The 22413-nt window shown below is 38.7% G+C and overlaps 2 long non-coding RNA genes across 2 annotated transcripts in view; one reads left to right on the forward strand and one right to left on the reverse strand.

Annotated features, from left to right (window-relative positions):
• Positions 1–14462: 14462 nt before the first annotated feature.
• Positions 14463–16137, reverse strand: LOC136244638 (uncharacterized). The gene is made up of 3 exons (XR_010695485.1): positions 15999–16137; positions 15277–15498; positions 14463–15225 (listed from the first exon to the last, which is right to left on the reverse strand). It is a non-coding gene; the product is annotated as an uncharacterized lncRNA (long non-coding RNA).
• A 398-nt stretch (positions 16138–16535) lies between these two features.
• The window catches only part of LOC136244499 (uncharacterized), a 33339-nt gene continuing 27461 nt past the window's right edge, over positions 16536–22413 (forward strand). The window contains exon 1 of the long non-coding RNA XR_010695353.1: positions 16536–16616. This is a non-coding gene — a long non-coding RNA (uncharacterized lncRNA). The remainder of the gene's footprint in view (positions 16617–22413) is intronic.

A 22413-nucleotide genomic window follows, 5' to 3' on the forward strand; every position in this document is an offset into this window, starting at 1 on the left:
AGCGAATCCTCCTGAAATTGTACCGTCACGGGTTGCTCACTGGCCCCAGTCACAAGTAACAGGCCAGGATAAACATTTTCTTCGTCCTCTGATTCACTATGACCGTGGCGGAAAAGGAGTGAAAGAATACTGTCACTGGCCATTACAAAATAAAGATGGATGAACGTGTGCCTTTGTTTCTATAAAAAGCTCACAGCTTACACTAGGCTTTATAAGGAAATTGCTATTTTAGGCTATTCTATAGGGTTTTCCCGTGCTACTGACATGTATACTATCGCTAAGCTTGCGTTCAGTGCTATAAAAAAAAAACTACGACATTTATGTCAACAAATACATTGCGTGCATATGCGGTGGGAATTTAAGGGTTAAAAGAGGTTATCTCTTTAAGATCAGTGATGTAAAGAATTTCTGTTTCTTCAGTACAATGGATAAAATGACAAATATGCCTGGAAGGGATAAAACACCTGAAAAGCCTATAATCATTACATAATTATTAATGTGAGGGTTGAATTAACAGACTGTGATGTTGCTAAACAGAGGAAACTGATGACAAAGCAAGTATCAGATAGTTATTGGAATGGATCTTGGAATGGATCTCCCAGTGCTATTAATATTCAAATGCTGCATTTGTCAAGTGGTCCCCATAAGACCACCAGTATTAATATCCAAATGCTACAGCTCTATAGTAGGCTGGGAGCATTGCATTGAGCAGTTGGCAGCTAGTCTGGGAAAACCTCTGTAGAGATGGGGAATTCAGTATAATAAAGTTAAATGCGTGGATGGTTTCATATCTGTAGTCAGAAACTACATAGTGGAAAGTGAAACTGGAACTCGTATATTTGTATTATGTTTATATAGTTATATTTGTAAAGTGAACAGTAGTGATATGTACACAAGTTATAGATTAATCATAATGACATTGTCCATCCACTTTTATTATAGTTGTATCTTTATTGTTGTGTTTATGCATTGTTTAAATTCCATAAATCTTTTCAACTCAATTCAATTGAAATGGCCTATAGGCACTGCAGATCTGAGGCACTGTATATTTAGCACAATGGTGACTGGACATGGTGGTGGAAGTTTGGGAGGGAGAGGTCAGGGCTTTGTCACAGGACTAACCAGCAGCTACGGCTCAATATAGAGGAAACTACAATTTAAAAAAAATATTACATGATATTGTTTTATAATGACACAATCTAAGAATATTACACCCACATTATGTACATGATTCATTGTGGATGATTTGTATAATTAAAAATAAAATTAGCATACTTGATTGTTAAATAGAACAGATGCAGGTGCATTACTGTACCCGTCGGAGTCATGAACCGGCTGCCATCCTATGGTCATTCGCGACCAAGGTACATGGTGATCTTTTGTTGAAAGCAAATCAGCAAATCCACAAAATGTTCAGCACATCCTCCATATATGGAAAGGATAAAATTCTTAAATTCATATACATACACAAGTTGAAACAAGCTAAATACTAGCCTTTATACAACATAGCTAGCTAGACATCAACTCTCAAGGTCACACTATTCAGTGTCCTTTACAAGAGTTGATATCCAGGACTATGTTAGTGACATATGTGACAGTGTTAGTCTATTGACTGTGGGCTAGTTGTCACCCTCAAAATCACTCTGTGTGTGAATGACTCTGGTTCACCATCAGAGTCAAAGACTTCCCAAGTTTTTTTTTGGGAATATATACTTTGGTATTGGTGTACTCCAAGAAGCAAATGGTGAAGTTGTGTGCAATTGTCTTATAGTATCATCACCTAGCCATTCTATATGGTAGTCTGTACAAACACTACCATGACTGATTTTAACAAGAAATTTGAGGGGATTTCTACACCTGAAAAATTCAGAAGAAGATTTAATGAACTTGTATTTGAAGAGCCAACCATACATGAACCACCACCTAGTCGATCATCTAGTGAGGAACAGCTTAGATCACTCCAACTACCTGCAAAGCAGCAGAAACTGTCTTCGAAAAAAGGAAAACCAGCAATGGAGCATGTCGTATTAATGCCAGCAACAAGAAGAAAAGAACCAATATCTGATGATGATGCAGAAGATTTTGATGAAGATGAAATGGATAGTAAAATAGATGATCATTATATAGGTAACAAAAAGAGTTCCTTATACAGTAAAGCCTAGTCTTACTCTGGTGCCTTTTGGGTGGCCAGGCAAATTTGACTTCATTAAACAGTCTACTGTACTTGGAACTGACAGTCTTTACTGTATTAGGATTCGACAGCATTCAGTGCAAAAACACTTTATACTCCTTGTGTACTCAGAATTACAATGTTCTCCTTGCAAAACGTTCACTTCCCCATTTATGGTATTCTGGAGTGCACTGTGGTGTTTAAAGAGTAATTAATAATAACAATTACAACTACAGGGGATCATATACACAATCGTTGTCAAACACTATAGCAACTGTTGTTATGACAACTCATTCAAGTTTGTTGGCACATCATTGTCCTGTAAAATTGAGTGTCACATAGCTACAGAACCTTCAATCTAACCCCTTACATCTACATAGGACTGGGTGTGGCTCACATCTTGCCAGTCCTAGATCAGCTTCTCGCACGTTAGATCAGCTTCTCGCACGTTAGATCAGCCACCACGCTCACTTTTAAACCATTGAAATTTATATTGCTACTATAGTTGTAGCCTTACCATACCTTATAAAGTGATGGATAATGCATGGAAAACGTCCTTTTAGCATTTAGTTGGTGTTTACCTATGGATAATTGCAGTATAGCGAACACGCCCATTTGTGATCGATTGATCTTGTCATTCAGTACTGTTGCTATGCATTTTCCAAATGCTTACAAACTGATTTAATAGATAAAACTTGAGAAGGATGTGCACAAATGCAAGAAAACTGTAATTTAAAAGCTAACAGCGAAGCTTCGAAAGTTCGAACATTATATTAGCAAACGTTTGATGGTAAATTTCAATATTCGTCTCAGCCGTAACTGTAATAAACACTAGTACAGTGCAGGCTAGCATTTCCATGGAACGAAAGTCAGAGTTCCTCAAGGAATTACAAGTCTTACCACACTTACTCAAAACCATAAGAAACAGTTGGTCCAACAGCAAGAGGAATCTTTGGGTAAGTAATATATTTATTTATCACTGAGCACTCATGCTGTTATTTTTTAGTGTAACGGGAAAAGTATTTCATGGAGTCATCTTGTGAACTTGTATCTGCAAGACACTGCATCACTAACTGGCCCTAGATTAGTGCCAAAGTTGAAATATGAACATGTGTAGCTAACATCATTTTCTAAAATGAGAGTAGATCTTGCAGCACAGGTACACATTTAAGTAAGAGTATTACGTGTACTTACACTATGACACAACACATTTATTCTATTATTTGAATGTATTTTATTTTGAAGGTCCACAGTGAACAAGTGGCAAATGGTATTGAGCGTGTTGGCGGAGACGAAGTTAAAGAGACTGTTAAGTTTGTCCGGATGATGGACAAATTTTTTGACTGTTTGAATGTTACAAACCTTACCTTTGTTTATTGCACTGGATTTCTGTTGTATGTATTGTCATTTATTTCTATATCGTCATTGTGTAGCTACACATCACTGTGCCATTGACACTGAAGAACTGCATTTAACTACCGGTAACCTCTAGTGGATACTGTGCTGTATATTGGCTATGCAGCTGAATAATATCCATCTTTGGTGTTGCCAATAAGGTAATGCTACAATACTACAATGATGTATAGCTCTCTCCTGTATGTTTTGCATGCATATATATATATACACATCACTGTACCATTGCCACACCAATGATGTACTGCACTTAGCTGCTGGTGGCCTCTAGTTATGATGCTGATGCCACTATTGTGTTATATTTGTAATTATTGTCCCATATTGTAAATTAATTTTGAAACATTCCACAAGTAGGACGTACTATCAGCGGACGCCCTACATTTTGTTACACATGCACATCACTAGAAGATTGTTTTGAATTGGAGGATGCTTTCCAAGGTGGTATCTAGGCGTGTGTTCTATTAGAGTTTTTGCAAAAAAAACAAAAAAAAAACATGTGGCGATCCCTATTATGAACCAACTGTCATAGTTCGTGATATTGGATTAATGCTCATTACAAGCGCATATGCCAAGCGCTATGTTAAACTGGTGCTGTTTGATCACGAATGCAAGCTGTTTTTCGATATCACGGAACAAACTGGTGGAATCAACTTCAACATATCTTTTCTCAGCGAGACTTCATACCTTTTTTCGATAACATGAAGGCTTTATTGCCCAAATGTCTGCTATGATGATGTACGACATATATTTGTGATGAGACTTGCATTTTCGAAGACAACGACTGTTGGTCACTGCTTCAGAGTAACAAGAAGAACCACACAATTATACTGACCTGATTGTATTTTTCAGAAGATAAATTTCCAAATTTCATTGTAGAAATTGAAAGTAATGAATTTATGAAGGTTAGAATAGCAGGTACAGCAGCTTATGGCATGCAGAACTTATTTGGTACCTCAACAGGTCCAGGAGAAAAGCCTATCTATCTATCTAACCATTAAGCTTTAAGGAAAGGAGAGGTAAACAACATGTTACTACTGTAGGTAAGGCTAATGATACTAGCTATTACTGCATTTGGTCTGAACTGTTAATTTACATAGTCAACAGAAGAGAGTTCGCGTTTTATTTATATTATGTACATGGTGATCTTTTGTTGAAAGCAAATCAGCAAATCCACAAAATGTTCAGCATGTCACACCTCTATGGATTAATAAGATCAAATAAAATTATTGTGTCCATATATGGAAAGGATAAATTTTTAACATTCATATACATACACAAGCTGAAACAAGCTAAATACTAGCCTTTATACAACATAGCTAGCCAGACATCAACTCTCAAGGTCACACAATTCAGTGTCCTTTACAAGAGTTGATATCCAGGACTACGTTAGTGACACATGTGACAGTGTTAGTCTATTGACTGTGGTGGACTAGTTGTCACCCTCAAAATCACTCTATGTGTGAATGGCTCTGATGGTGAACATTAGGAACCATAGTCAGTTATCTTGGGATTATATATGATCAGGTGACAACAGAAGAGAGGACATATACTCTACACATGTATTATACGTTAGCTGTATGCACGACTAGTAAACTATTACTCCTGAAAATATAATTACTGCAAGTGACTTCTACTATAAATGATTGCTCAGAGTTGTCCAGATGTACATACACACTTACAGCTCATTCTTTTATGGTCAGCTGAAGGAAGTAGGTTACAAACAGCGGCATCTTCGTCAAGTTTTAGTGTCAAAAAGTTCCTGTTTGCAAAGTCAGAGCTCCATGAGCACGTTAGAAGAGTTAACACGAAGAATGAGTTGGAACCAAACATAATAATAGGCTGTAAAATGTAATGCTAGGTGTATTGAGGACTTTGATTGTAAACTATGTATAAACATGCATAGTTTACACAGCTCCATAGTAATGCAAATAGTTACCACAGAAAACAATTTAAATACTTTAGACAACATTTGCTTTTCTTTTACTTTAGTTCAAATGGCAACTGGAAGCAGCCAAAAGATGGCTGTGACCACCACAACACTGTTATTATACCTACAATATAAAACCGCAAGAAAAGACATGACAATGAAGAAGTGTTTGTAAAATCCCAAACGAATTGCACTTACTATTAAGAAACACAGATGTATTCCTGAATAATCTGATTGCCATAGCAATTGTAGCTCACAAAAGAACTATATATCTGATAGCCACAAGCATAAGTTGTCTACACGCAAATGCTTTGCCACAATATTGATGATGGTATGGTTTCTTTCCTGTATGAGTTCTTATATGTGTTGTAGATTACAACTATTTGCAAAAGCTTCACTGTAACAACTTTGTGTACTCATCGTGACGAGCAAAGGCTTCATCAAGGAAAATAATGTTTTACTGTCGCGTTGCACTGAGTTAGCTATTTCAGTAAGTCCAGAGTGAGCTTTTCTTTCAATAGGATTACCATCAAGCAACTTTGATGTTTACTTCTTTGATAAAATTATTACTGAGGTCCAAATGATGTAGAGTTTTATTAGATAATAAAGATTTAATAATGCAGTCTGCATGGCTTTTGACCAAGTTACCAAATTTTAATAGTAGAGTTTGGAGACAGGTGTTGACAGTAAGAGCATCAGAAATCATATTCACAACTTCGTGATCAGCAATATTATTATGACTGAAGTTTAGCCACTGCAGTGATGTGTTTGTCTTCAACATGTGAGCAAGGTATGTCCATGTTGGTTGAGTGATGTAGATACGTTCAGCATTCAAGTTAGTCAAGTACATGCAACTCATGATATCATCAATACATTCGGTATGCTTAGGTAACGAATTCATCCATTTCTTTATACAAAATTGTAACAAATTCGATAATTTCATCCTTTGGTAATCATATCCAGTTATGTCCAAAAAAATCCCTCCATTATGACATATGACAATGCCATCACAACACAATCATTTATTTTTGTACTGTATACATACACCTGAACTGGTCCTTTGTTTTGTAAGACAACATCATAAAGAATTCTTCTTTCTTCAGTTGACATTATTCTCTGATACAGTTTATTGTTACCCTGATTACCTTTGTTACTAATGTAACCTCTGTTTACCTTGTTGCCCATGTTCTCTCTGTTACCTCTTTTGCCCTTATTATCTTCGTTTCCCATGTTACAAAGGTAATAAGGGTAATAGAGGTAACATTAGTAACATCGGTTAAAATGGTAATAGAGATTATATGTGTAAAACGGGTAACAGAGGTAACATGAGTAATGAAGGTAACAAAGGTGATAAGGAGTAACAAGAAGTAGTTTATTTTGTAATATTGTGTGTTCTATTAGAAATCATCAAAGATGTGTGCTCTATTAGAGCACTACAAAAGTAATTTAACCAAACAAATAACTGTTCTGTTAGAGTGTCTCAATCTTTTGTAAACTAATATATCTAGTAGATTTTAATGTAAAAACTGATTGATAATCAACCATATATATATATATATTTACGTACATGTCACCAGTAACCTGGAAATTGTACCGTAGACAGTTAGCCTTATTACACAGTATATGAATTGTTATTTGTTAATCATTGTTAGCAATTGTTAGGTTTTACCCATTGTAAGACTCTACTTATTGTTATCACTATTTTAGACTTGCCAGTTGTTACTTCCTACTATCTTAAACAGTTGGAACTTTGATTCATTCCAAGTCACTTTAGTCGGGCGCACGAGACTAGTATAATATAAGATCCAATCAACATTATTCACAGCAAATATTTAATGTTGATAGCAGCAAAGCATCCCTTTTGAATATCATAAGAATGACAGTAGTGATAGTGGTGACAGTAGTGACAGCTGTGACAGTAGTAACAGTAGTGACGGCAGCAGTCAGCAGTGACAGTAGTAACAGCAGCGACAGTAGTGACAGACGTGTCTGACATTTTAACATATGGCATAGCCAAAGCCCACATATTGAGGTTGACAATTTTGTGTCATTGGAGTACAATGGACACCGTACAGCTCCTGTTTTTAACTTCTCCTCATGTAGATCTATAACTATTAATAACTATTCTCAAAAGTGACACTGAATGTATATTAATATAGTATACAGGTATACATATCTTATAGGCTAGCTGACATACCTAGAAAATAATGTATTAATGTTACTTACTGTTATACCGTAACTCTATATAGTTTATACTTTATTCAAATATAGTACAAAAAGAATTATGTTTGTATAGCAGTATAATATTATGTAGCTATAGCTAATTTACAAGTTTTAGCAGCACTGCCTGAGGGGCAGGGATATAAACAAGGGATCTACAGAAATTAGATCTCTGTAAACAGCCAATCAAATTTGAATATTTCATCTTGCTATAGTGTAAGTGTAGATTAGAAATACTATCAGTGAGATGCTTGCTTTGCAAACTAGTGGTGAGCTTAACCAGCATGAATCCGAAGCACTAGAAAGTCTGTTACAGTTGCATTCCATTGTTTGCAAAGTTGTTGAGTATCTAGAGATATTTGAATGGTCTCAACCATCCCAAGCTAATCTGTCAGTAGTTTCCCATGGTACTGCTGGTTGTCCGAAGGTTTAATATTAGTTTTTCCCTGTTAAAAATGTTACCTGAAGATGACTTTGCTGCCATTTTGGGTGTTTCCATTAGGTCATAGTCTAGAGGACTGGTATGTATGACCGTGCACATAGAGGATAGTAGAGGATGATCATGGTGTAGAGTGTGGATATGTATGACTTGCATGCTAGTCAAGGGTCTGGCTAGTCATACCTTGGGGACTGGCGGTTTTAATTGGGGTAGTCACTGAGTCAGTTGTAACAGTCCCAAAAGGCTGGACAAGTTATATGTCTGACAGTATATAGTTGTTAGGATGTTATTCTGTGCTATCCTTTTACAGAGGTAATGACTCAACCAGTATGGACAAGTTTTAAGGAGCTGGAGGACCTAGAGCCGCACAGATTGGCTGAGAGGTTACCCAGTACCATAGCACACAACAGAGCTGACTCCACTGTTAAGAAGTACCGGGGAGCCTTCAGGAGGTGGAAAACCTGGGCAGGGCGGCATAAGCTACCGGCCATGCCAGTAAAGGAACACCACTTGGTGATATATCTACAGCACCTGGGGGACACGGTTGGCTCAAAATCAGCACAGTGGAGGAAGCAGTCAATGCCCTGGCTTGAATGCATTCAATAGCAGGCCTGGCCTCCCCTATTACAATCATTGTCAAGGCTACTCTAGAAGGTCTGCAAAGGAAGCTCGCTAAACCAGTCCAGAAGAAGGCACCAGTGACTGTGGAAATGCTAGGAAGAATGGTGGAGAATGCCAAAATGAGTGGTTCCTTGTCAGATTTGCGCCTAACCACTGCATGTTTGTTGGCATTTGCAGGTTTTCTGAGATTCAACGAGGTGATCCAGATTAGACCTTGCAAGCTAGCAGAGCAAAAGGATTACCTGGTACTACATTTGCAGTCTAGCAAACTGACCATCTCCAGGACTGGCAAACCAACCTGCCCAGTGGCCATGAATGAAGCCCACATGCACAGAACTGTAATGTCATGCATTGATGAGAGGTTCCTACTCCAGCCAATTTGTAGATCAAAAAACGGTGAGACCTTGCGGGAGTCTGGTGGAATTAGTGACAACTGCCTGAGAGATCTCTTTAAGAAGTTAAAGAAACTTGGATACAGCCCCAAAGATTTTAGTCTCTACAGTTTTCGAGCTGGAGGTGCGACCAAGGCTGCAAATGCTGGGGTGCCAGACCGTCTATTCAAAAGGTATGGTTGATGGAAGTTGGAAAATGAAGGATGGCTATGTGGAAGACACAATAGAGAAGCGGTTGTCGGTCACCAGGCATCTGGGCTTATAATGTAAAGTTCTTGTGCTTATTGATGCTATCTTTGTTACTCTAGTGTATGTTGGAAATCAATAGCAATAGCCCATGCTCGGTGGCACATAACCCAATGTATGTGTGTTGTGGGCGGTAAGGATAGTGATAGTATGGTACGGGAGGTGTATTTTCTGTTGTTTGAATGTAACGAATTAAACAGAAAATAAGCTCCCGCATGAATACTATCAGGGACACATTCAGGGTCACGTGAGCCTTTCTCACGTGACATAGGGTTATATAAGGTTAAGTGAGGTGTGGTAATTCATTCTACGCCATGCGTTTCGTACAAGTGGGAGCGGAAAGAAAAGAGTTAGAAAGCAGATTTATAGAGTTATATGGATCATTGTCACCTCATGTCTCATCTCCCCCCTGACCTGGTGCTGAGTGTGATTTAGTCTCGGACGATTGACAGTTTTTTGGGCTCTAAATTATCCCCACAGAGAACATATCCTATGAAAATTAAGATCCCATGGTAGTTAGTTGATCATGTGATACAGGTTCTCTGTAGATATTGCTTAGGCTTGTTATAGAATATTAAACATCTGAGTCCAAGGCTTACCTCCACAATATATTATAGACTGTCGTAACTATAAATAATGAACATTACAATAGTATTACATAATACAGTAGCTATTAGCATAACATTACACTTATGGTGATGAAAGAGATTGGGAGGATTAAAAACCAGTGCTGGTTGACATTTATATACTACAATATAAACTTCAACCATGCCATCAAACACACATGTACAGTGACTGCATTGATGTGAGAGTTTATGGAGTCACAGGTGGAGGATAGCTTGAACTCATGTATGAGTAAACCATTTTGAGAGGTAAGACACTGGATGATGCAAACAATGATTCGACACAGAAATCCCCTTGCGTGAGCTACCATCCTCAAATTACAACAGACATGAGCCAACCTATTATGAAAGTGGTCAGCAAGACACAAGCAAATGTTGCCGAAGTGAGCATTTATACTGCTTGGAATCTATGTAGTTAAGGGATTACTGTTCTTTATGGAGATGAAGTTGCGTATAAATTTTGCATAACGCTTGTCAAGTACTCTTTTTGCAACTTTTATTTTGAAGATGAAGAATGGAATTCAGAATGTGTCCACCTTTAGGTGAGTCCTGAGAAAAGCACTTAAATCTACCCCCACAATAATTTTATTTTACAGAATGTATTAATCAACATATTTTGCATGTGTGTTTGGGCAATGTATGGTCGAGGCAGGTGATAGGACACTAACCCAGTAATCAAAAGGTTCCAGGTTTGATGTGACTTTTTAGTACCAATGATATCTTAAATGGCAGTATTGCCCAGCCCTCTCTAATATAGTGTTTAAGTTTGACTGAATTCCTTCTTTATGATTAACAAAACTACAAAATTGATTTTATGCAGACCACCTGTTTCAACATGCCTTGCTTGCTTTCTCACAATGTGTTACTGTAAACAAGGATGATAGTGGCTACAGGAACGCAGAGCAATTTTACACTGTGTATTTCAGCCAGTACTTCTGAGGTAGTTGCACTCCGTGTGTGTCTTACTTTGAGTGGTATATATTCTCTGGACATCCAATTTTGTAAAGGTGACAGAAAAAAGTGTAATAAAATTAATATTCAGATAGGGGCTTCTAGAACCCCAAGAAGCCTGCCAGACCATAGTTCACCAGACCACAGTGAACTATAGGTCACCAGACCTTTTTAAACAGTTAACTGATGAAAGTTGTTCTGTTGGTCTATGTTTTAAACCCATGATTAACACATCCAGTACAAATAGCTCATAGAAGGAAGTGTTGCAAACTAATACAGAACATAGCCTTGCTTAAGTGGGGTGGGAAAGTGTTAATTAACATGCATATAGAACAGGTAGAATAAAGCTACAAAAATGCAGCAGACGGTACCAAGAGTAAATAATGACCTGCTCATTTTTGATGCAGTATATGGCAGTTGGATACTCTCTCTTCCATTATTTACTCTTGACGGTACTAAACATAGGACAGCAAGACATGGGAGCTTTGCTCTTTGTTGCACAAAGGAAGACACAGCAATGCAGATACTGCTAGTGATTTAGTGTCTGAGTCAATATAGATCTTGTTGGAAATTATACAACATGTACTGTTCATAATGTTTTTTTTTTTTGCTCAAAAAGCATAATGTTGTTCATTTTAAAAAAAAAGAAGCTCAAGACTGTTGAGCTTAAGAATGCTACTTTGTACAAATGATTCTCCTATAGCAATTTGCTGGTAATTGATAACAGTCCCTACAGAAATGCATCACATGCAGCAGTAGAGTGTTTTGGTGAATTTTTTTTTCAAAAAAAAAATTACTAAGTTACAAAAGTGTAGGAATGTACTTATACAAACTCATGCAGATAGTTTTTATGAACTTCCTTGCTATATAGTTGGCTGGCAAGCACATGGGATGGCAGAATATTCGACTTTACTTGCCTTCCCTTTGGCCTTTGCAGTGCTCCACAGGTGTTCATGAAACTCCTGGGCCCGGCAATGGCCTACCTACCGTGCAAGAAACTTTACCCCCATTGCTAAAGCCACAAAGCTGTTAAACTCGATTTATATATATCAACTGATGTTATCATCCCTGTAAAAACAAACAAGAAAATACATGACTGCCCAAGGGGGGTCAAGAGAACAATAAAGGTTTGGGCCATACTTCAGTTAACAGGTGTTTGCAGTTAACAAGCAGCCATAAGAGGATAATATACAGGTGTATAACTAAAACAATGGTGAATTCAAATAATGTTCCCCTACATGGAGTTCATTAGCTGTGAAGTACACAATACAAAGACACAATAAACTAATTAGACAAATGTGTTAATTAACAACTTCCCGAGTCTTGCCAGACAATTGTTCAGTAGCTAGTTCACTAGGTTGTTAGGAGTTGCCTGTTTCTGTGAAAGTAGTCCTCACAGACAACAGGACCAACAATACAGAAAACATACATAAGCAACCATGCAACAATAACACTGAGGCATGGAGAACAAGGTCCTTTACTGAGGAACCATGTTTGTTGAGCAGCTCAGCTACATCCATTTCAAACTGCACATGGCAACATATAATATCGAAATATTGTTATTACTGTACGTTTGCAATTGTTAACACTCATGTATACAAGTACTGTAATACAAAATGTACCACTCTGCGTGGGCAGTTCAAAGGCACTGCCAGTGCCATAATTTGTATATTGCACTGCTGCAGACCGCAGCGAGAGTGCATTATAACTTATAACGCACTGGTTGCGGTTTTTTAGACCACAACGAGTGCATTATAAGTTATAATGCACCGACCACAGTGCAATACACAGATATTGCACTGGCTGCGGTTTTGTGCAGCATAGCACAAGTGCCGGTGGCGAAGACCACTACGACACCTCACCTAATAGGTGGAAAGACACTACACAGATCACTCGAATTCTTTTATAGCCTGACATGTAAAGGTCGATTGTGGGCCATAACGTCACCAATACGTATAATGTTTACAAGCAGCCAATGGCGATCAAAAAAGCCAACGCGGGTGGCCACAACTCTAGTCTACATATATATAAACGTACTTATACACCTTACTAGTCTGGTGCCATCTTAGCCCAGATTAAACTGTAGTCCACTTCGACAATGACTCAATAAAACAAATATATTCTAAATAATACTAACCTTTACGTTTGATTGTGGTAACCAGTTTTGTCATGCCACCAGATTCGAGTTTAGCCAGTGTGAATAGTAAGAATTAGACTAGTATCGCTTAGTAGTTAGGTTTTGTTTACTTAAACCGTCTATTTAGCTGATTTTTTCGCTCGAGAGAATCACTATGGCGATTAGTCTGGTGCTTAGTCTATATGGGACACTGAGCACTACATGATGAGAGTCGAACAGCGAATGCAGGTTAGTGATATAACCCATAGCGTACTAGCTTTCAATATCTCAGGTGACTGCAGTACTGCAAGGGGAACGTCATCGCAACGTCTGGCTTGGTTACCCACAATCGATGTTAGAAACCTGGCCTTTATAAGTGTTACAGCTGTCTTTTGAGACTCTCCCCACCTATTAGGTGAGTGGTACATAACAGTTATACAACGTGCACTCGTGCTCTGCCTGTATAAACGCACTTGTCTTCGGGCCTAACGGCCCTCAGGCTCGTGCGTTTATATCAGGCAGAGCACTCGTGGCCGTTGTATAACTATATAATATAGTCCCGCGCAATCAGGACCACTTTGTACCATAGATAATATATACCTTACCCGGGATTGGAAACGGAGGCAATCAACACCTATCAACAAGTTCACTCAGCATTGTAGTATCGCGAGTTTAGTGTAACGTAATTCCGTAATTCAGTCCGTGTTTTATAAAATGGCGAATGCTGGAACTCGTAAAAGAACTCGTGCTAGAAAGAAGAGCTCGAAGCGGAAGAGCGGAGAATCCGATGGAAATGACGATGCTGGTTCGTTGTCATTATAGCTAACAATAAACAACCAGCGCTGGTAGCAAAATTTGGGCATTTTTACAGCTTAAACATTCAATCACTGATGTGCCTAGCCTGGCCTTGTTTGTGTGCAAGTTATGTTGATGTAGCCATTCATTAGCTATACCCATAGATAATATATACCTTACTATGCTATACCATACCTGTCTTTTTCTTTCAATGCAGGTCCCAAAGCAAAAGATGCTTTTGTGGAAGCACTCAGAAGCGTATTGAATGATGATTCATTTAAAATAATGTCCTCAGAAGCAATTGAAGCAAGAAAAGCGGCACAGATTCTGTTGGACTGGTGTCTTGATGCTGCCAACAATAACTGTTTTACAACATTTGTTTTGAAATTGTCAAGACCTGAAACAGGCAATGAGCTCTTGTAAAAAGAAATCATGCAATCGTGAGAAACTTTGGAGAAACTTTTTTCTGTTTCGCTTTTCAGAGAAATTTCGAGAGGACTGGGTAAATTTTTTGGACTCCGCTAATGTAGCTGCTACACCTATCCTGTATCAGCATTTAACTGATATTTTGTTCAGGGGATACATTGGTGATCATGTGACAGGGTGTACAGCTGAAACCAAGGTTGATCCAGCACCAGCTGTAACAAAACGCGAAGGCAATGCTCTTCGTTATGCTGCCGGCTATGTTTGTAGACATTTACGTAAGAAAATCGAACGCAGTAAACATGAGCTTAAGGAAGAGATGGTATTGTGCCTGATGACTTTAACAAAGGACACACCCGAAGAACATAGTGAATGTGGCAGTTCTGAAGAATGGACATTAGCACTAGATAGAGGTGGGCTATGGTATGTTAAAGAAACAACATTTATATTGTTTATTGCAATAGAAGAAGTGAGAGAATGCCTAAAAATGTTACTTGGTAGCAACCCAGCAGCTGGAAAAAAAGAGGAGATTGTTGAAAAAGTTATCTCCAGTGATGATGTTGAATTTTATTGGTTGATTTCCACTGCAGATTTCGAGATTGGTGAGAAGGAGGTACATAGTGCACTTCTTAAGGAAATAGTGCAGCTTTATGTGACTATCCGTGGATTTTCATATGCGAGCTTTTGGATGGAGAAATTTAAGCAGTCAGCAAAAAAGAGTACACAGCGGTCAAAAAGCTTACGTAGAGACTTGTATGATAGCAGCTTATAGTATATTATATTATTAACATTTGCAATGCTATGCATAACACAACTTTATTTTGTGATTACCCAAAATAACCCAGTTGGAATATTCTCAATTCTGCATTTTGGATTGTATCAATCCACCCTGTAAAAGGAATGATTTAGCTAAGCATCTGCACACACTGTGTCACTATACCTGAAGGAATGCCATTACACTGTTTCAGTCTACTGTGCAAAATATCCAAAGACCTGACTGGTGCATCAACAAAGGCAGAGACACTTGAAATGACAGTGGCAGAGACACCTTCAGCACTGACACATCTCTCAAAGGAATTGAAACCGGTAGCCTCTTAGGTTTAGGCTGCCAGTGTTTGTTACTATGAAGTCTAAGCTTTCTGTGACCTCTCCTATCATTCATCTGCAAAAAAATCCAGTGCAAACTATAGCTATATGCATAATAATAAAGCAACAGTTCTGAAAAGGAAATACTTGCATTCACTTGAAGATTCAAGGATTTCGCCTACATCAGTACAAGTCAGCAGCCTTGAAACTATCCTATTTTGTTTGTATACATATGAATTACAGGAAATACTTAAGAAAGAAAGTTAGTAGCCTTTAGAAAATGACCTGTAGGCCTCAAAACTTAATACCTCAAAATCACTTGTTTCGCAGTTGCGCTGCAATTTGATGGCATAAACGGTAAAACTAAGGGTTTTAAGTTGCATGATTTTGTCCGCTAATGTCTCAGCTTTCAAACAGTGTAGTTTACATCGAAAAATGTCGCTCCCACACTGCTCTACGAACCCCAAAAGTCGAGGGTACGACTAAAAAGTCATTTTTTTGCGTAAACCGCGTCAAACGCTATTTGTTCAAAATTTTGACGATTGTATGCAAGTAATACAACAGTATTGTTCTTACCACCACGGTAAATCCTCTTCATGTTCACAACTAGTAGCTTATCTACCCGTTCTTTTCCTTTCTTCCATCGGCGAGGTGAAACCTTACATATCAAAGCGAAAGTGTTAATTATTACAATGCTGACGGCTCGCGATTTTTGTATTGAAGTGTGTCCGGTTTCCAATCCCGGGTAAGGTATATATTATCTATGTTTGTACTGACAAAAGAAAAAGTGGTCTGGCTGCGCGTGACTAGGCTACCCGTATCAAAATTGCTCTCTATAACAAAATTATACTATAGATATACTAACCCCAGGTACCCGGGGTTAGTATATAAAGTGGTCTGACCATTCTGCTGACGAAGTGCGACTACATCCTCTGTCACTCGAACACCTCGCACTGCCTCGGGGTCACATCACTTCTGTTAGTGCCGCTGCAGAATAGAAAATATATCAAAAAGTTACAGGACAAAGGTCATACCAGTGCCACTGTGAAACAGACTTCACAACCACCGACTTCGCACCCATGCCCCTCACGTATTTAGTGCGCATGCGCATAACTGAAAGGTGCATTAATAAGAGTTGGTCCTGCAAGGGGGTGATCAACTATTGAGTGAAATGTATCTACGAGACACTGTCACGTAAGTCCACTGTGTATTTATTGTCCGTTTGAACATTCAATGCGTGGGAAATACTCTTTTCACAACGTGACTTTTTAAAAAGGCAGTTGCTATTCGCACGGTCACGTGCAAATATCACGGAGCTATTCGTAGGTGACCGTGCTAATAGCACAGAGCCTCGCTCAGAACTATTCGCACGGTTACTAAAAGAAGACAGATGCAGTTGGTAGAGTAACTCACCTAAAATCGGACGGGCTCCAAAATCGGACGTAATTACTCGAGCTACAGCAGGGATTTTTGAACAACTCATATGTCTTTAGATAGTTCAAGGCTGTGGGACTTTGGACACCAAGTATCAGCTTCCTCGGCTTCTTTGTCTGGTGGCAGCAGCCCTGCAAAGTCATTTCCGATTAATACGTATAATCGGAAAAAACAGTCGATTCACGGACACTCACCGTCTACATATCAGACTTGCATTCAATCAACAGTTTTCTACCTTAAAGTAGTAGAGTAACTCATCTACTTTCTAAATATCCCTGGTTTATTAAATCAAATCCTTTTAATCACGAATTACAAATCAAATCAAATGAGACGTCACTGGAGTAATAATCGCCCTATGAATTTAAGTATACGGAAGTAAACGGTGTTTGTAAAAGTATACGGTGAACATTTCCCGTATACGTATCTCAAACAACGTATACTTAATCAAGTTTCCGTATACTTAAATTTATGGTGCGATTATTACTCCAGTGACGTCTCATTTTATTTGATTTGTAATTCGTGATTAAAAGGATTTGATTTAATAAACCAGGGATATTTAGAAAGAAGATGAGTTACTCTACTACTTTAAGGTAGAAAACTGTTGATTGAATGCAAGTCTGATATGTAGACGGTGAGTGTCCGTGAATCGACTGTTTTTTCCGATTATACGTATTAATCGGAAATGACTTTGCAGGGCTGCTGCCACCAGACAAAGAAGCCAAGAAAGCTGATACTTGGTGCCCAAAGTCCCACAGCCTTGAACTATCTAAAGACATATGAGTTGTTCAAAAATCCCTGTTGTAGCTCGAGTAATTGCGTCCGATTTTGGAGCCCGTCCGATATTAGGTGAGTTCCTCTATGTGTGTACACAAAGATCCTTACTATGGCATACATCTTTGGGGTGTGTACATGTATGTGGGAAGTATAATGGATACGTCACCAAATTTGGTCGTGTGAGTCCAAGGATACACCATGTATTATGCACAAGTATTAATGTGTTTTCTCTGCTATGGACTGCTAACTGTGGGTTGTGTACTTACATATTATAGCCATCGTAATGAAATATGCAAGCATGTCTCTGTTAGACTCAACTGCATGGATGGTAAAATGTACGCAGTCGTGAAGTTCATAATCAGTTAGTCATAGTTTATAAACTGATATGGTAAATTAATAAGTAGAGATTTACAAAATAGCACACATTGTAAAGTAGCAGATTAGATCAAAAATAATCTAATAGGAGTCATGCAGTCCGAGTTGAAAACATAGCCAAATGCATCCTCGCATCCCTTATAGTTACAAAAGTACATTTCTCCAATCTCTTGGCCTCTTCCAAAGTAATGCTAATGCAAAAGTGATGCCATCCTACAGTAAACAGAAATTTATCATTAGCATACAAGCATAGACAAGGCTGAATTTTACCTTAATTCCATCACATGCATCACTTTCATTGTTTCTCCAGTAGAACAAGTAGCATCCTCTTGTTTAGTTATTGAACTATGGCTAGGGGGTCTACAACTCCGAGGAATCATGACAATGGACAGAATTTGAATCTAAAATTGGAAAATTTTCTGTGATATCTGACAAGCAAGAGTCAGCACCAGGGGATTAATTGTCAAATCACAATGTCAAGACAATTGAGCCTATAATGTGATAGTAAAAGTGACACACACACCAGGGGCGAATCCATGCAGACTTTTGGAAAGGGGGTCAAAATGGCATGCTACATTGTCTGGTTTGGTAAGGTAAGACTTCTGAAAAAAGGTCACAGCCTGCTGACAATAGCTGCCCACCCTACCATGCAACTATGCATTATCACTGCCTGAAAAAGAACATAAAAATCCTTAAGAAGCTCGCTACACACTGTTATACCACTATGACAGCTTTATTAGAGCGACTGCTCTATTAGAGTATCACAATCTTTGTATACTAATTTGGCCCCTCCCTGTATCCCCCACGGCCGTTCCGGCACCCTTAAATGCAGTCCGAAGGTTTTCCTCCATGTGCGCAAACAACATCTATTTCTCTATACCTCAAATCTTCATTGTATACCTTCGATGGTGCACGTTTTGCTGCTGAGTCTACTGCCGGATCTTGATCGATGTTGATTGTTGAACGTTTAATTGGATGAATTCCGTTGTTTCAAAGCTCTTTAAGATCATCGTAACTCTCAAACTCGTCTCCTATACAAAACATCTGGCATGTGACGAAAGAACACAGAGAAAGATCCAGAAAGAAAAATCCCGCTCAAGGCCATGTGTAGTTTTCGGAGATGAATGAACTGTGTACTATCCATAAAATAATGACATCACGTGACTGCTGTTGCTATTAGTACGTGACCATGCGAATAGCCACTCCGTTTTTTAAAGCTAAGAATGTTCTTTCTAATAAAATGGTTTTGTCTATGCCTACACCTACAGAGCTAGAAAAACAGAACCTACAGAACAAAGGATAGACTTACTAGAGGAGTAAATTACGAAAAGTGGACACCCTGTACTCAGCAATACCGGGGATTTCAGTTCCGTTTGAAAATAAGGACAGTTTGCGTGATGACATCATAGCATTTAAATATTTTACTACACGTTATTGTCATGTCATCAGAGCCTAATAGAAAAGTGCCCTATACAGCTGACTTAAGATGGAAAGTGGTGTACCAGAAGCTGGCACGAGATTCGACACTAAGAATAGCACATAATTTTACTATTTCGATTGGAACTGTTCATAATGTTTTAAAGTGCTTCACATTAACCGGAGAAGTTGCTGCTAAAGCTCAAGGTACACGCTAAGGATCTAGAAAGTTAAGTGTCAGGGAAGAATTGCTTGTGATAAGCCTGGTGTTGGAGAGACTGTCTATTTATTTGTAAGAAGTGTGCGGAGAAGTTTCAGCTCAGATTGGAGTTATGGTTTCAGTACCTACTGTGTTCCGATTACTGAAACAACATGGTCTGACTCGTAAGAAAATTAGACAGATCACCCTTCAAAGAAATATGCTGTATCGTGCTGAGTTCATGGCAGAGATATTACAATACAAAAAGGAGCAGTTAGTGTGGGTAGATGAGATGGGGGGCTAACAGAAGGGATGGTATCAGGAAAAATGGGTATGCAATCATAGGGGAAACTCCTGCAGTTCACAGATTGCTGAAATGAGGGCAGAGGATTACTGCTATAGCAGCATTAACAGTTGATGGTGTCCTTACAGTTCAATGTACTAACAACACTGTAAATGCAAACACATTTTATGATTTTGCAAGGAGTTATCTCATACCAAACATGCACCAGTATGATGGAATAGCACCCAACTCAGTTGTGGTGCTTGATAACTGTTCTATTCACCATGGAAGTGAAGTGGTGGATCTTTTTGAACAGGCAGGAATAATGGTTATATTCTTACCGCCATACAGTCCTGATTTTAATCCTATTGAAAGTGCCTTTAGTTTTGTGAAGAGTTATCTTAAGAAGCACGATGGTATTATTGCAGGTATGAGTGATGTCATTCCTTCGATCAAAGATGCTTTTGACAACATTACCAGTGAACTAGCTTAATCAAGGGTTAAAGATTGTGGATATTAATTTTAACATGTAAATTGTACAGCACACAAAGCTGTATACAGTACATCACATCTTTAAAATCAAATTTTGTATTACTTGTCACTGTAAAGTCAGTAGTATCATTTGGTATCACGGATGTCCTTGAGAATGCATTGCTGTAACTCGTCGTACTCAGCTTGAGTTAGCCCACCTTTTTCACGAATTCCTACACATTTCTCCAGGTGTTCAATGAGGGTTGTACGAATATAGAGTCATTTCACAGGGGAGACATGACTTGCATTTGAAGATGTATCACTACCACTCTTTCCACCATCTACTTTCTTGTAGCCCCTGAAAAAAGGAAAATCTGGTGGTTCATCTAAAGAACTGTGCTTTTTCATCTGGATCAAATTAGCCCAAGTGTGCAGCTTTTCTTCAAAATATTTCCCTCCATGCCTTTTCCTCAACTCATCCACAGTTTCTTGTGGTTTTGCCATTTTCTCTTGGTGTGCACTATAACCCTTGGAAGCCTTTGCTTCTTTACCAGTATCTGCAGATGATTCTGCAGAACGTTTCCGGGTACCCGTCTTACCATAGCACCACAAAACAATTTCTTTTCTTCCTTTGTGTTCCTGGTACATTTCTTTCAAGCATTCATTTGAACATAATCACCTTTGTTTTTCTTTAAACCCATGGCCTGGTTGAATTAACCGCAGTTCAATTTCACCTTCTGGAAATTTATCTGAAAATTGTTTGCATATATCTGTCTTCAGCGTTTGAACATCCCTATAAACATCCTTCTCTTCTAGCTTTTGAACTGTATACTCTGATTTCCTGGACGCATATATTATCTTCACAGTGTAAATATACTGTTCCGCATCCTTTGTTAATTCAGGATCATCAGGAATGTTTATCTGTTCCTGAAGAATACCCTACATGGTGACACACATCATAAACACCCGCTGGCGTCTTATTTTTATTCAACCTACTTCGTCAGATGGTAGTGGGTAGAAAACATTATAACCATTTACACCGATGATGTTGTTTTTCTCTCCATTACACTACAGACTTAACCGGCTTCCACTGCTGCTACCAGTTTTGTCAGAATGGTCAGAACAAGGCACGTAAGGGTTCAACATTTTAACCGCCGAGTGCACACAAAAAAAAGTATTTTGGAGGGAATGTTAAATTATGTCATCACGCAAAGCTGTGCTTATTTTCAAACGGAATTGAAATCCCAGGTAGAGTGTTTTCATCGCGTGAGCAAACTTACGTAATTTACCGGAAGGCGCCATGTTGGTGCACAGGACGTCATGGTTACCTCGTGGTGATTTACCCCGATGATTTACCAAGCAATGACTGAAGGTGCAGTGGCTTTATCGTCGTACGCAGAGGGTTTACCTGACAAGGCAAAGTCCCACTACCTCGATAGAATTTCCGTTATTAGTGGAATAGATCCTTTCTGTGGCACATTTGGAGAGCAAATGGACCACTTTCCTTCGGTAGACACCTGTGATTTGCTGTCCTATTTGGTTCTTATTACTAGCTATAGCAGTTTAGAGCGCGGAAGGGATTGGAGACATACAACCAGTTTGTGTCTGGACGGGTAAAGGAGGTTGTTGTTTGTAAGATTGATACAAAATTCGTTATAACTGGAAGGGTAAAGAAAATATCACGATATAACCAGATTTATAGTGCTACTTTTTCTGGTGTTTCACTCCCAACGATTGAGCGACACTCCACTGAAATGCTGGTTAATGGTTAATCATATAACAGGATGGTGAAGTGTGTTGTGCCCACTGCAACTGCATGGCAGGGCTCGGTGAAGTATGCACACATGTAGCTGCTGTGCTGTTTTACTTGGAAACACTAAGCAGAATTAAGGGGAGAAGAGCCTGTACTGAGAGTCAGTGCACTTGGGTAATGCCATCATTATTGAAATCTGCCCAGTACTTGCCAATTAAGGATCAAGATTTTACCTCATCCAGAGGTAAAAAACGCAAGCTTGACAATGCCATCGATGGGTATGATG

This window comes from Dysidea avara, chromosome 14 (assembly GCF_963678975.1).
Source record: "Dysidea avara chromosome 14, odDysAvar1.4, whole genome shotgun sequence".
Taxonomy (NCBI): Eukaryota; Metazoa; Porifera; class Demospongiae; order Dictyoceratida; family Dysideidae; genus Dysidea; species Dysidea avara.